General features: G+C 37.4%; 1 protein-coding gene across 1 annotated transcript in view; it reads right to left on the bottom strand.

Annotated features, from left to right (window-relative positions):
• The window catches only part of LOC128649139 (telomerase protein component 1), a 127,890-nt gene that overhangs the window by 67,715 nt on the left and 47,042 nt on the right, over positions 1–13,133 (bottom strand). The window lies entirely within an intron of this gene.

Raw genomic sequence — 13,133 nt, 5'->3', positions numbered from 1 at the left:
TTGCTTGGCCAAATGGAAGAGCAACAAACTAGTAATGCTTTTCTAGAAAAGAGAATCTCATAAACCGATAGTGGTCTGGATTAATGAATGAAGATATGCACCCTGTAAGTCTATCGTGGACATATAATGACCTTGCTGAACAAAAGGCAGAATAGTCCTTATAGTCACCATCTTGAAAGTTGGGACTCTTACAAAATGATTTAAAAACTTCAGATCCAGAACTGGTCTGAAAGAATTTTCCTTCTTCGGGAGAATGAATAGATTTGGATAAAAACCCAGACCCTGTTCCAGAAATGGAACTGGTACAATCTCTCCTGAAAGCTCTAGATTCGAAACACACTTCAGAAAAGCCTGCGCTTTCACAGGATTTGTTGGAACGTGAGAGAGAAAAACATAATTTATGTAAGAACTTACCTGATAAATTCATTTCTTTCATATTAGCAAGAGTCCATGAGCTAGTGACGTATGGGATATACATTCCTACCAGGAGGGGCAAAGTTTCCCAAACCTCAAAATGCCTATAAATACACCCCTCACCACACCCACAAATCAGTTTAACAAATAGCCAAGAAGTGGGGTGATAAGAAAAAAAGTGCGAAAGCATAAAAAATAAGGAATTGGAATAATTGTGCTTTATACAAAAAAATCATAACCACCACAAAAAGGGTGGGCCTCATGGACTCTTGCTAATATGAAAGAAATGAATTTATCAGGTAAGTTCTTACATAAATTATGTTTTCTTTCATGTAATTAGCAAGAGTCCATGAGCTAGTGACGTATGGGATAATGACTACCCAAGATGTGGATCTTTCCACGCAAGAGTCACTAGAGAGGGAGGGATAAAATAAAGACAGCCAATTCCGCTGAAAATAATCCCCACCCAAAATAAAGTTTAAATGATAATAAAAAAAAATGATAAGCAGAAGATTCAAACTGAAACAGCTGCCTGAAGTACTTTTCTACCAAAAACAGCTTCAGAAGAAGAAAACACATCAAAATGGTAGAATTTAGTAAAAGTATGCAAAGAAGACCAAGTTGCTGCATTGCAAATCTGGTCAACCGAAGCTTCATTCCTAAACGCCCAGGAAGTAGAAACTGACCTAGTAGAATGAGCTGTAATCCTTTGAGGCGGAGTTTTACCCGACTCGACATAAGCATGATGAATTAAAGATTTCAACCAAGATGCCAAGGAAATGGCAGAAGCCTTCTGACCTTTCCTAGAACCAGAAAAGATAACAAATAGACTAGAAGTCTTTCGGAAATTCTTAGTAGCTTCAACATAATATTTCAACGCTCTAACCACATCCAAAGAATGCAATGATTTCTCCTTAGAATTCTTAGGATTAGGACATAATGAAGGAACCACAATTTCTCTACTAATGTTGTTAGAATTCACAACCTTAGGTAAGAATTTAAAAGAAGTTCGCAACACCACCTTATCCTGATGAAAAATCAGAAAAGGAGACTCACAAGAAAGAGCAGATAATTCAGAAACTCTTCTGGCAGAAGAGATGGCCAAAAGGAACAAAACTTTCCAAGAAAGTAATTTGATGTCCAATGAATGCATAGGTTCAAACTGAGGAGCTTGAAGAGCCCCCAGAACCAAATTCAAACTCCAAGGAGGAGAAATTGATTTAATAACAGGTTTTATACGAACCAAAGCTTGTACAAAACAATGAATATCAGGAAGATTAGCAATCTGTGAAAAAGAACAGAAAGAGCAGAGATTTGTCCTTTCAAGGAACTTGCAGACAAACCTTTATCCAAACCATCCTGAAGAAACTGTAAAATTCTCGGAATTCTAAAAGAATGCCAGGAAAAATGATGAGAAAGACACCAAGAAATATAAGTCTTCCAGACTCTATAATATATCTCTCTAGATACAGATTTACGAGCCTGTAACATAGTATGAATCACAGAGTCAGAGAAACCTCTTTGACTAAGAATCAAGCGTTCAATCTCCATACCTTTAAATTTAAGGATTTGAGATCCTGATGGAAAAAAGGACCTTGCGACAGAAGGTCTGGTCTTAACGGAAGAGTCCAAGGTTGGCAAGAGGCCATCCGGACAAGATCCGCATACCAAAACCTGTGAGGCCATGCTGGAGCCACCAGCAGAACAAACGAGCATTCCTTCAGAATCTTGGAGATTACTCTTGGAAGAAGAACTAGAGGCGGAAAGATATAGGCAGGATGATACTTCCAAGGAAGTGACAATGCATCCACTGCTTCCGCTTGAGGATCCCTGGATCTGGACAGATACCTGGAAAGTTTCTTGTTTAGATGAGAGGCCATCAGATCTATTTCTGGAAGTCCCCACATTTGAACAATCTGAAGAAATACCTCTGGGTGAAGAGACCATTCACCCGGATGTAACGTTTTGGCGACTGAGATAATCCGCTTCCCATTTGTCTATACCTGGGATATGAACCGCAGAAATTAGACAGGAGCTGGATTCCGCCCAAACCAGAATTCGAGATACTTCTTTCATAGCCAGAGGACTGTGAGTCCCTCCTTGATGATTGATGTATGCCACAGTAGTGATATTGTCTGTCTGAAAACAAATGAACGATTCTCTCTTTAGAAAAGGCCATGACTGAAGAGCTCTGAAAATTGCACGGAGTTCCAAAATATTGATCGGTAATCTCACCTCCTGAGATTCCCAAACCCCTTGTGCTGTCAGAGACCCCCAAACAGCTCCCCAACCTGTCAGACTTGCATCTGTTGAAATTATAGTTCAGGTCGGAAGAACAAAAGAAGCCCCCTGAACTAAACGATGGTGATCCGTCCACCACGTCAGAGAGTGTCGTACAATCGGTTTTAAAGATATTAATTGAGATATCTTTGTGTAATCCCTGCACCACTGGTTCAGCATACAGAGCTGAAGAGGTCGCATGTGAAAACGAGCAAAGGGGATCGCGTCCGATGCAGCAGTCATAAGACCTAGAATTTCCATGCATAAGGCTACCGAAGGGAATGATTGAGACTGAAGGTTTCGACAAGCTGATATCAATTTTAGACGTCTCTTGTCATGGACACTGAATCTATCTGGAAACCTAAAAAGGTTACCCTTGTCTGAGGAATCAATGAACTTTTTGGTAAATTGATCCTCCAACCATGATCTTGAAGAAACAACACAAGTCGATTCGTATGAGATTCTGCTAAATGTGAAGACTGAGCAAGTACCAAGATATCGTCCAAATAAGGAAATACCACAATACCCTGTTCTCTGATTACAGACAGAAGGGCACCGAGAACCTTTGTAAAAATTATTGTAGCTGTTGCTAGGCCAAACGGCAGAGCCACAAACTGGTAATGCTTGTCTAGGAAAGAGAATCTCAGAAACTGATAGTGATCTGGATGAATCGGAATATGCAGATATGCATCCTGTAAATCTATTGTAGACATATAATGCCCTTGCTGAACAAAAGGCAGGATAGTCCTTACAGTTACCATTTTGAATGTTGGTATCCTTACATAACGATTCAATATTAGCAAGAGTAGAGACAGCCCCATCAACCTTAGGGATTTTGTCCCAAAACTCCAATCTGTCAGATGGCACAGGATATAATTGCTTAAAACGTTTAGAAGGAGTAAATGAATTACCCAAATTATTCCATTCCCTGGAAATTACTTCAGAAATAGCACCAGGAACAGGAAAAACTTCTGGAATAACTACAGGAGATTTAAAAACCTTATCTAAACGTTTAGATTTAGTATCAAGAGGACCAGAATCCTCAATTTCTAATGCAATTAGGACTTCTTTAAGTAAAGAACGAATAAATTCCATTTTAAATAAATATGAAGATTTATCAGCATCAACCTCTGAGACAGAATCCTCTGAACCAGAAGAACTATTATCAGAATCAGAATGATGATGTTCATTTAAAAATTCATCTGAAAAATGAGAAGTTTTAAAAGTCTTTTTGTGTTTACTAGAAGGAGGAATAACAGACATAGCCTTCTTAATGGATTTAGAAACAAAATCTCTTATGTTATCAGGAACACTCTGAGTATTAGATGTTGATGGAACAGCAACAGGTAATGTAACTTTACTAAAGGAAATATTATCTGCATTAATAAGTTTGTCATGACATACAGTACAAACAACAGCTGGAGGAACAGCTACCAAAAGTTTACAGCAGATACACTTAGCTTTGGTAGCTCCAGCATCAGGCAGTGATTTTCCAGAAGTCAGAATCTTCTGACTCAGTTGCAACGTGGGACATCTTGCAATATGTAATAGAAAAAACATATAAAGCAAAATTGATCAAATTCCTTAAATGACAGTTTCAGGAATGGGAAAAAATGCCAGTGAACAAGCTTCTAGCAACCAGAAGCAATAAATAATGAGACTTAAATAAAGTGGAGACAAAAATGACGCCCATGTTTTTTTAGCCCCAAAAAAGCCGCCCACATTATTTGGCGCCTAAATGCTATTGGCGCAAAAAATGACGCCACATCCGTAACGCCGACATTTTTGGCGCGAAAAACGTCAAAAATGACGCAACTCATACGTGTCGCCGGAAACAGAAAAATTTTCGCGTCGAGCAATAAAAGTGCGTCGAGCAATAAAAATTTTCGCGTCGAGCAATAAAAGTGCTTTACAAACCAAAGCAAATGCTTTGGTTTGTAAAGCACTTTTATTGCTCTTGAGAAAGACGGCTGGGACCGTTGAAACGCTTTTGCGTTGAGCCAAATAAAGACAAACTTTTTTACTGAATCTGTGATATTGTCTTTTCATATTGGGAAGGAGCCGGTAACCTGCAATATACACTGTTAGTAGATATTCACCTTTGTATGGTGTATTGTCTGATATTTCAGCACCACTATTTTGCACCTAGACTTATACAACTGAGGAAGGAAAGGAAAGGAAGATACCAACGACTGATACAAGCTGAACCAGCGCCTCCAGCTAGCACACCTGATATATTCACACAGACCTTGGGAGAGACTGTGGGACGGCTGCGGTTCACCAGAAGGGGAAAGTATTAATACATATTATACACCTTTTTGCATGGATAAAATGATTAGCATGCTGAAGCAAACGAACAATGCTATGCAAATCAGAGTCTTTTTCTCGTTGTGCTAAGCTATCCAACCAAAAAGTTGATGCAGCCACAACATCATCCATAGAAATGGCAGGTCTAAGCATATAGCCAGAATGCAAATAAGCTTTCCTTAGATAAGATTCAATCTTCCTATCTAAAAGATCCTAAAAAGAGGTACTGTCTTCCATAGGAATAGTAGAATGTTTAGCAAGAGTAGAAATAGCCCCATCAACCTTAAGGACTTTTTCCAAAAAATCTAAATTAACAACTGGAGAGAGGACAACACCCTTCTTTAACAAAGAACAAATATACTCAATTTTAAAAAGATAAGATGATTTATCAGTGTCAATGTCTGAAGTAGGATCTTCTGAGTCAGAGAGATCCTCATCAGAGGAGGATATATCAGTATGTTGTCGGTCATTATAAATTTCATCAGTAATATGAGAAGTTTTAAAAGACCTTTTACTTTGAAGGCGGTATAGCAGCCATAGCCTTCTGTATCGCATCAGCAATATAATTTTTCATATCAACAGAGATATCATGTACTTTAGATGTTGAAGGAACAACAGATACTGTACTAGCACTAATAGAAACCTCTTCTGCATTCAAAAACTTATCATGACAACTGATAAATACTACAGTTGGAGATATTAATCTCCACTAGCTTACAACAGATACACTTAGCTTTGGTAGAACTGTGTTCAGGCAGCATGGTTCCTTCAGCGACATCTGAGACAGTATCAGATTGAGACATCTTGTAAAATGTAAAAAAGAAAAATTATTATTAAACAAAAATATCTTATTTCCACATATAGCAGTTTCAGGAATGGGAAAAAATGCAAATGCTAAAATTGACAAAAAAGCAAATAGCATAGCCCTCTGAGCATAAAGAAGGCAAGGAGCATATAGGAAATGGGGTAAAATATAAATACATTTTTCGGCGCCAAGAATGACACAAGACGCAAAAGGAAGTTGAGAAATTTTTTGGCACCAACAAACATCCGGAAATGACGCAACTCACGTCATAACAAACACAATTTTGCACCAAACAACCTCACATCAACTAAAACGCAGGAAATGATGAACTTGCGTCATGACAGATGCATAATCACGCCCCCCAAAAAATTCTTGCGGCAAGAATGACGCAATAAATAACAGCATTGTGCGCCCTCGCAAGCCTAATATGCCCGCAAGTTTCCAAGAAAAACAAGTCAAATGAGACTATACCCCAGGTAAGACAAATTTCCTAAACATGATTCCCATAACGAAACTACTGGACTGCAAAGGAAGATACACATAGACCTGACTCATGGCAAATATAAGTAAAATACATATATTTAAAACTTTAAATTAATACATAAAGCACCAAACCATAGCTGGGAGTGTCTTAAAATAATGATACATACTTACCGAAAGACACCCATCCACATATAGCAGATAGCCAAACAAGTACTGAAAGCTATCAGCAGAGGTAATGGTATATAAGAGTATATCGTCGATCTGAAAAGGGAGGTAGGAGATGAATCCCTACGACTGATAACAGAGAACCCTTGAAAAGATTTCCCGCAAGGAAAACCATAAGATCAATAGGCAATACTCTCTTCACACCCCTCTGACAAACACTGTACTCTGAGAGGAATTGGGCTTCAGAATGCTTAGAAGCGTTTATCACAGAAGAAATTAGAAAACATCAAGCACAAACTTATTTCACCACCTCCATAGGAGGCAAAGTTTGTAAAACTGAATTGTGGGTGTGGTGAGGGTTGTATTTATAGGCATTTTGAGGTTTAGGAAACTTTGCCCCAACTGGTAGGATTGTATATCCCATACGTCACTAGCTCATGGACTCTTGCCAATTACATGAAAAAAATGGATTATCTACAAAACATATATGCAAAGAAAAAGCTAGTGTACAATGTCCCTTTAAGAGCACAGATACAATAGTTATAAATAAATAATAGTGAATAGCTCTATACAAATTTTAAGCATTGGCCTGTAGCTACAATACCTAGAGTAATACAGAACTTATAACAATCTTTAATAATATATATCCTAATACTTTTATATATCATATGTTTATATATGTGCAAAGCCTTTTGGTAATATTCATTTAAACAAAAATAAATCTTAGTTGGATGCAAAAACGGAAAAATAGAGGAAATCAATACAGTCGCGTAATACAAAATAAGTAGCTGAAGGTAGGAAATACATCTCTTGGGCTCATGATAACTTAAAGGGACACTGAACCCAATGTTTTTCTTTCGCGATTCAGATAAAGCATGAAATTTTAAGCAACTTTCTAATGCACTCCGATTATCAAATTTTCTTCATTCTCTTGGTATATTTATTTCAAATGCAAGAATGTAAGTTTAGATGCCGGCCCATTTTTGGTGAACAACCTGGGTTGTTCTTGCTGATTGGTGGATAAATTCATCCACCAATAAAAAAAGTGCTGTCCAGAGTACTGAACCAAAAAAGAAGCTTAGATGCCTTCTTTTTCAAATAAAGATAGCAAGAGAACGAATAAAAAATTATAATAGGAGTAAATTAGAAAGTTGCTTAAAATTGCATGCTCTATCTGAATCACAAAAGAAAACATTTGGGTTCAGTGTCCCTTTAAGAAACAGAGAGTGCATATATACACCATAACATAGAAACAAAAAAGCCCAGAGTAGCACAGTAGTAACCTGCTTTTACTAATAATTTATTCTGTTATTCACAATTTGTTTAGTCAAACTAATTTATTAAAAAAAAAGCACAGTTAAAACTCTCTTTATCTTAGTTCTGCATGAATCACCCAACTCAGCTACCTTCTTGTCAGTATAATGCCCATCTGAAGCAGTTTGGTATTGTGCTGCTCTACAGGGCACATTAATCATTGTCCAGACGGAAAAGGTTCACAGTTAGAAAATCCTGTACGCCTGAGATTTCAAATTGTTGGACACATTTGTTCCCTGTATCCGTTTGTGCAATGCTGCACCCTTCAACCAATTGTGTGAGAGCAAGGCCTGTCAATCACCCTTTTAGAATCGGTGATCAGGGTTTAGGAAGTAGAGGTTTACACCTTACACCAAGGCTTCATAAATATCACCTTGCAACCGATAGGGACATTTGCCTTTTGATACATCTGCCCCTATGTTTTTTGCTTGTTTTTTTGTCTCATTTCTATGCTGCAACAACATTGAGGAAACATTTTGAAAAGGAAAGACTGATTTGCCTATAATACTAAAGGGAATGTGGCTGCATAATGTACCTACTGTTCATGTGTTGCATCTTTATATTATTATACACTATTGTTCCTAATGGTTTTCTTGCGTTCTGCTCAATAAATGCCCTGCCCTGAAACTAATCTAGTGTCATAACTGAAAAAAATACATATTTTATTCATACATCTTTCAAGACCCTGGCAATGTCAATTACAATTCCTGCCGTGGGTGTGATCAGTTGATTTACTAATACATGGCACATAATATTTCTAGACATCTGTATACTCTTGACCACATTCAATACCAATCAGCACCTGTGTTAACTCCAGCATCAACACCAAGTTGGTGCACAAGGTTCAGATCTGTAGTTAAAAAGGAAAATTCAGCCTTCTTTAACACATTTTGGACCAGTTTATGAGTGGCGCATTAAGTTACGCACAATCGAAAAGGGGTTTAACACAGGTGTTTAAGAGCCTCGGATTTACCGCTTGTATTACAAGTAAACTCGATTTACACTGGAATGATTACAGCATGCTCAGAGCTCTGGTTAACTGTCTTGTGAAACAAAAAACACACCAAAAAATACATTACAAAGTACAGTTACACTCATAATAACACTATCTAATAAAAAAAAAAAACATTGTACACAAAAGTTATAAGGGCACAAAGATATGAGGTCTCATGCAAAGGCATGCAAACACATAGAGGCATACATACAGATGCCTCATATATATATATATATATATATATATATATATATATTATATGTGTATATATGTATACATATATAGACATATACAACCAATTCCGAAAAAGTTTGGATTGTATGGAAAATGCAAAAAAAAAAAAAAAAGAATTATTTGAAAATTCAATTCACCTTGTACAATATTGAAAACACATTATTAATACATTGTTTGATGTTTTACTCAGTAAATTTAATATATTTTTGAAAATATACACTAATTTAAAATCTGATGACTGCAACAAACTCCAAAAAAGTTGGGACAGTCGACAGTTTACCACTGTGTAACATCACCTTTACTTTTAATAACACTTATTAAGCGTTTGGGCACTGAAGACACCAGTTGGTTAGGTTCAGCAAGCTGTACTTTCCCCCATTCATCCATTACGCATGTCTTCAGCTGCACAACTGTACAGGCCTTCCCTGCCTTATTTTGCGCTTCGTACTGCGCCACACATTCTCAATCGGAGACAGGTCAGGACTTCAGGCAGGCCATGCTAGAACCCACTCTCTATTTAGGCAACCAAGCTCTTGTAATCTGGGCAGAATGTGGTTTGTCGTTGGAAAATGCAGGGACATCCCTGGAAAAGACGACATCTGGATGGCAACATATGTTGCTCTAACAATAGTAGGTAGTACTGGCGCTAGAGCTAGGGTTAAAACTTATTAAGATGTATAAAGAGAGAATATTCTAGTTACATATGTGAGGAGAGATATCTCAATAAACAAACTTTCAAAGAAATATATAAATTTTAATTAGACTTAAACATAAATAAGTAAATACTTGAAATTAATAAAAATACTAGAAATACTATGGTAGAACCCGATGACTATATCAAAGGATATATAATATATAAATATACCTAAAGCTCTAGAGATTAGCTCGAAATAAAGCAGATTACAGAAGAGTAGTAGGTATTTAACATCTATCCAGGAGTCAACAGGAGTATTCAAAGTGCTAAAATACTTATACCAATAAAGGAATATACAGATAGTAAAGGTAAAATCGTTATTTACAATGATATGCTATATGATATATCCGTGGAGATGCAGGATCCTGGACGTCCAGTTAGATTATTAATAAGTTAACCAATACGGTTTTTAATATGGAAATTAAAATATGGCAAGAAAGAAAGAAAGCAGCACGGCTCCAAGGCAACCCCCAGGATCAGCGACGAACTCGCAAACAAGTAAACAGACGGTCTTCAAGAAGACAGCTGATATCAAGAGGTGCTCACCACATAAAAGGAAGAGTCGGTCCGGTAAATCACGGAGAAAGAAAGAGGCAGCACACTTGGTCTTTCAAACACAGAAGTCGGAAATTTATTCCAAGATTGAAGTCGTTATACAAACATACCAACACAGGAAGCGAAAAAGGGGCGTTTCCTTACGCGTTTCATGCCGTGCGGCACTTAGTCATAGGATAACAGGTAAGTATAGACAAGGTAAGTTTATACCCCAACACCACCAATCACAACTCAGTAAACAAAAGTAGGAACAGGTAAGTGAGGGAGTGCTAAAAACATATAGAAGGATTACAAGGAGAATTTGATTACAAGGCAATGAAAGGTAAAATCTTATATAAGACGATAGACTGGCAAAAAAACACACACAATTGAATGGAAAGTAACATTTCTCACATGAATACCCCAAATGTACCAAAGTGTACTAAAATATAGTACATTCGTCACATCTATTATTCCATTTCATTGCAAAATGAAAAAGGCTAAGTACATGGTTAATGTCAGGAGATTGTTAACTGTTTATATGAACACATAAAACCGCAGATGGTGAACAATCCTAATGCTAATGCCATAACAATATTCCACAACAATGCAGAGGACAAAAAAGCAGATCCCAATGGGATCATTACATTATAATAATTATTAACCAATTAAATACCTAAAGAAAAAGTAAAATGTAATATAATGTAATATGGCTCTTCAAAACTAATAATTTTACACTGCAAAGCAGAAACACACCCAAAATGAATGAAACCACTTTTTCACTAAAGAAAAAACAAAGTTAATATGTAATGTATGAACATCACAACTCTCTCCACATGAGATAAGATATTTCTTTAGAACATTCATAGGGTGTGTGTCAATCATGGCAGTACAAACTTCAAAAAGAAACTCAAATTATATTTGTTTTATTCAATAAAGAGACTGATGTCCCATTCCTTGTTTAAGCCATACGGTTCTCTAGTATTAAGTGTCAAAATCCAAAATAACTCCTTTTTTCTAAGGATCTTATATTTATCGCCACCTCTAGGTGGCCGTGTTACAATATCAATTACTTTAACATTGAAATTAGGTAAATGCGTGAAATGATACCCATTAAAATGTCTTGCTATGGATGAATCTTTTGAGTCATTTTTAACATCTCTCTTATGCTCTCCTACTCTTGTTCTCAGAAAACGTGAAGTTTGTCCCACATATTGGATCTTGCAAAGATTGCACTCCAAAAGGTAAACCACAAAAGTGGAAGAACAATTAGCATAGTGATCTATTTTATACACACTTCCTGAGTGCAAACTAGTAAGTGTGTCACCTCTTGAGACAATTTCGCAAGTACCACAGTTGAAAGCTAAGCATTGAAAGGTTCCTTTTTTATTGAGCCATGTCCTTTGGCTTTTCATGTCAGTGGTACTAACCATACTCGGGGCAAGTTTATTGCCCAGGGTAGGTGCCTTCCTAGATACAAATTTAACTTGATCTGGATAATTTGAAATTATATCATCACCCTTTAAAAAGTTGAGATTACTCTTAATGATGTTACATACAGGGAGTGCAGAATTATTAGGCAAGATGTATTTTTGAGGATTATTTTTATTATTGAACAACAACCATGTTCTCAATGAACCCAAAAAACTCATTAATATCAAAGCTGAATAGTTTTGGAAGTAGTTTTTAGTTTGTTTTTAGTTATAGCTTTTTTAGGGGGATATCTGTGTGTGCAGGTGACTATTACTGTGCATAATTATTAGGCAACTTAACAAAAAACAAATATATACCCATTTCAATTATTTATTTTTACCAGTGAAACCAATATAACATCTCAACATTCACAAATATACATTTCTGACATTCAAAAACAAAACAAAAACAAATCAGTGACCAATATAGCCACCTTTCTTTGCAAGGACATTCAAAAGCCTGCCATCCATGGATTCTGTCAGTGTTTTGATCTGTTCACCATCAACATTGCGTGCAGCAGCAACCACAGCCTCCCAGACACTGTTCAGAGAGGTGTACTGTTTTCCCTCCATGTAAATCTCACATTTGATGATGGACCACAGGTTCTCAATGGGGTTCAGATCAGGTGAACAAGGAGGCCATGTCATTAGATTTTCTTCTTTTATACCCTTTCTTGCCAGCCACGCTGTGGAGTACTTGGACGCGTGTGATGGAGCATTGTCCTGCATGAAAATCATGTTTTTCTTGAAGGATGCAGACTTCTTCCTGTACCACTGCTTGAAGAAGGTGTCTTCCAGAAACTGGCAGTAGGACTGGGAGTTGAGCTTGACTCCATCCTCAACCCAAAAAGGCCCCACAAGTTCATCTTTGATGATACCAGCCCAAACCAGTACTCCACCTCCACCTTGCTGGCGTCTGAGTCGGACTGGAGCTCTCTGCCCTTTACCAATCCAGCCACGGGCCCATCCATCTGGCCCATCAAGACTCACTCTCATTTCATCAGTCCATAAAACCTTAGAAAAATCAGTCTTGAGATATTTCTTGGCCCAGTCTTGACGTTTCAGCTTGTGTGTCTTGTTCAGTGGTGGTCGTCTTTCAGCCTTTCTTACCTTGGCCATGTCTCTGAGTATTGCACACCTTGTGCTTTTGGGCACTCCAGTGATGTTGCAGCTCTGAAATATGGCCAAACTGGTGGCAAGTGGCATCTTGGCAGCTGCACGCTTGACTTTTCTCAGTTCATGGGCAGTTATTTTGCGCCTTGGTTTTTCCACACGCTTCTTGCGACCCTGTTGACTATTTTGAATGAAACGCTTGATTGTTCGATGATCACGCTTCAGAAGCTTTGCAATTTTAAGAGTGCTGCATCCCTCTGCAATATATCTCACTATTTGTGACTTTTCTGAGCCTGTCAAGTCCTTCTTTTGACCCATTTTGCC

This window comes from Bombina bombina, chromosome 2 (genome assembly GCF_027579735.1).
Source record: "Bombina bombina isolate aBomBom1 chromosome 2, aBomBom1.pri, whole genome shotgun sequence".
Classification (NCBI taxonomy): domain Eukaryota; kingdom Metazoa; phylum Chordata; class Amphibia; order Anura; family Bombinatoridae; genus Bombina; species Bombina bombina.
The sequence above is the reverse complement of the archived record's forward strand: the minus strand, read 5'-3'. Positions and strand labels throughout refer to the sequence as shown.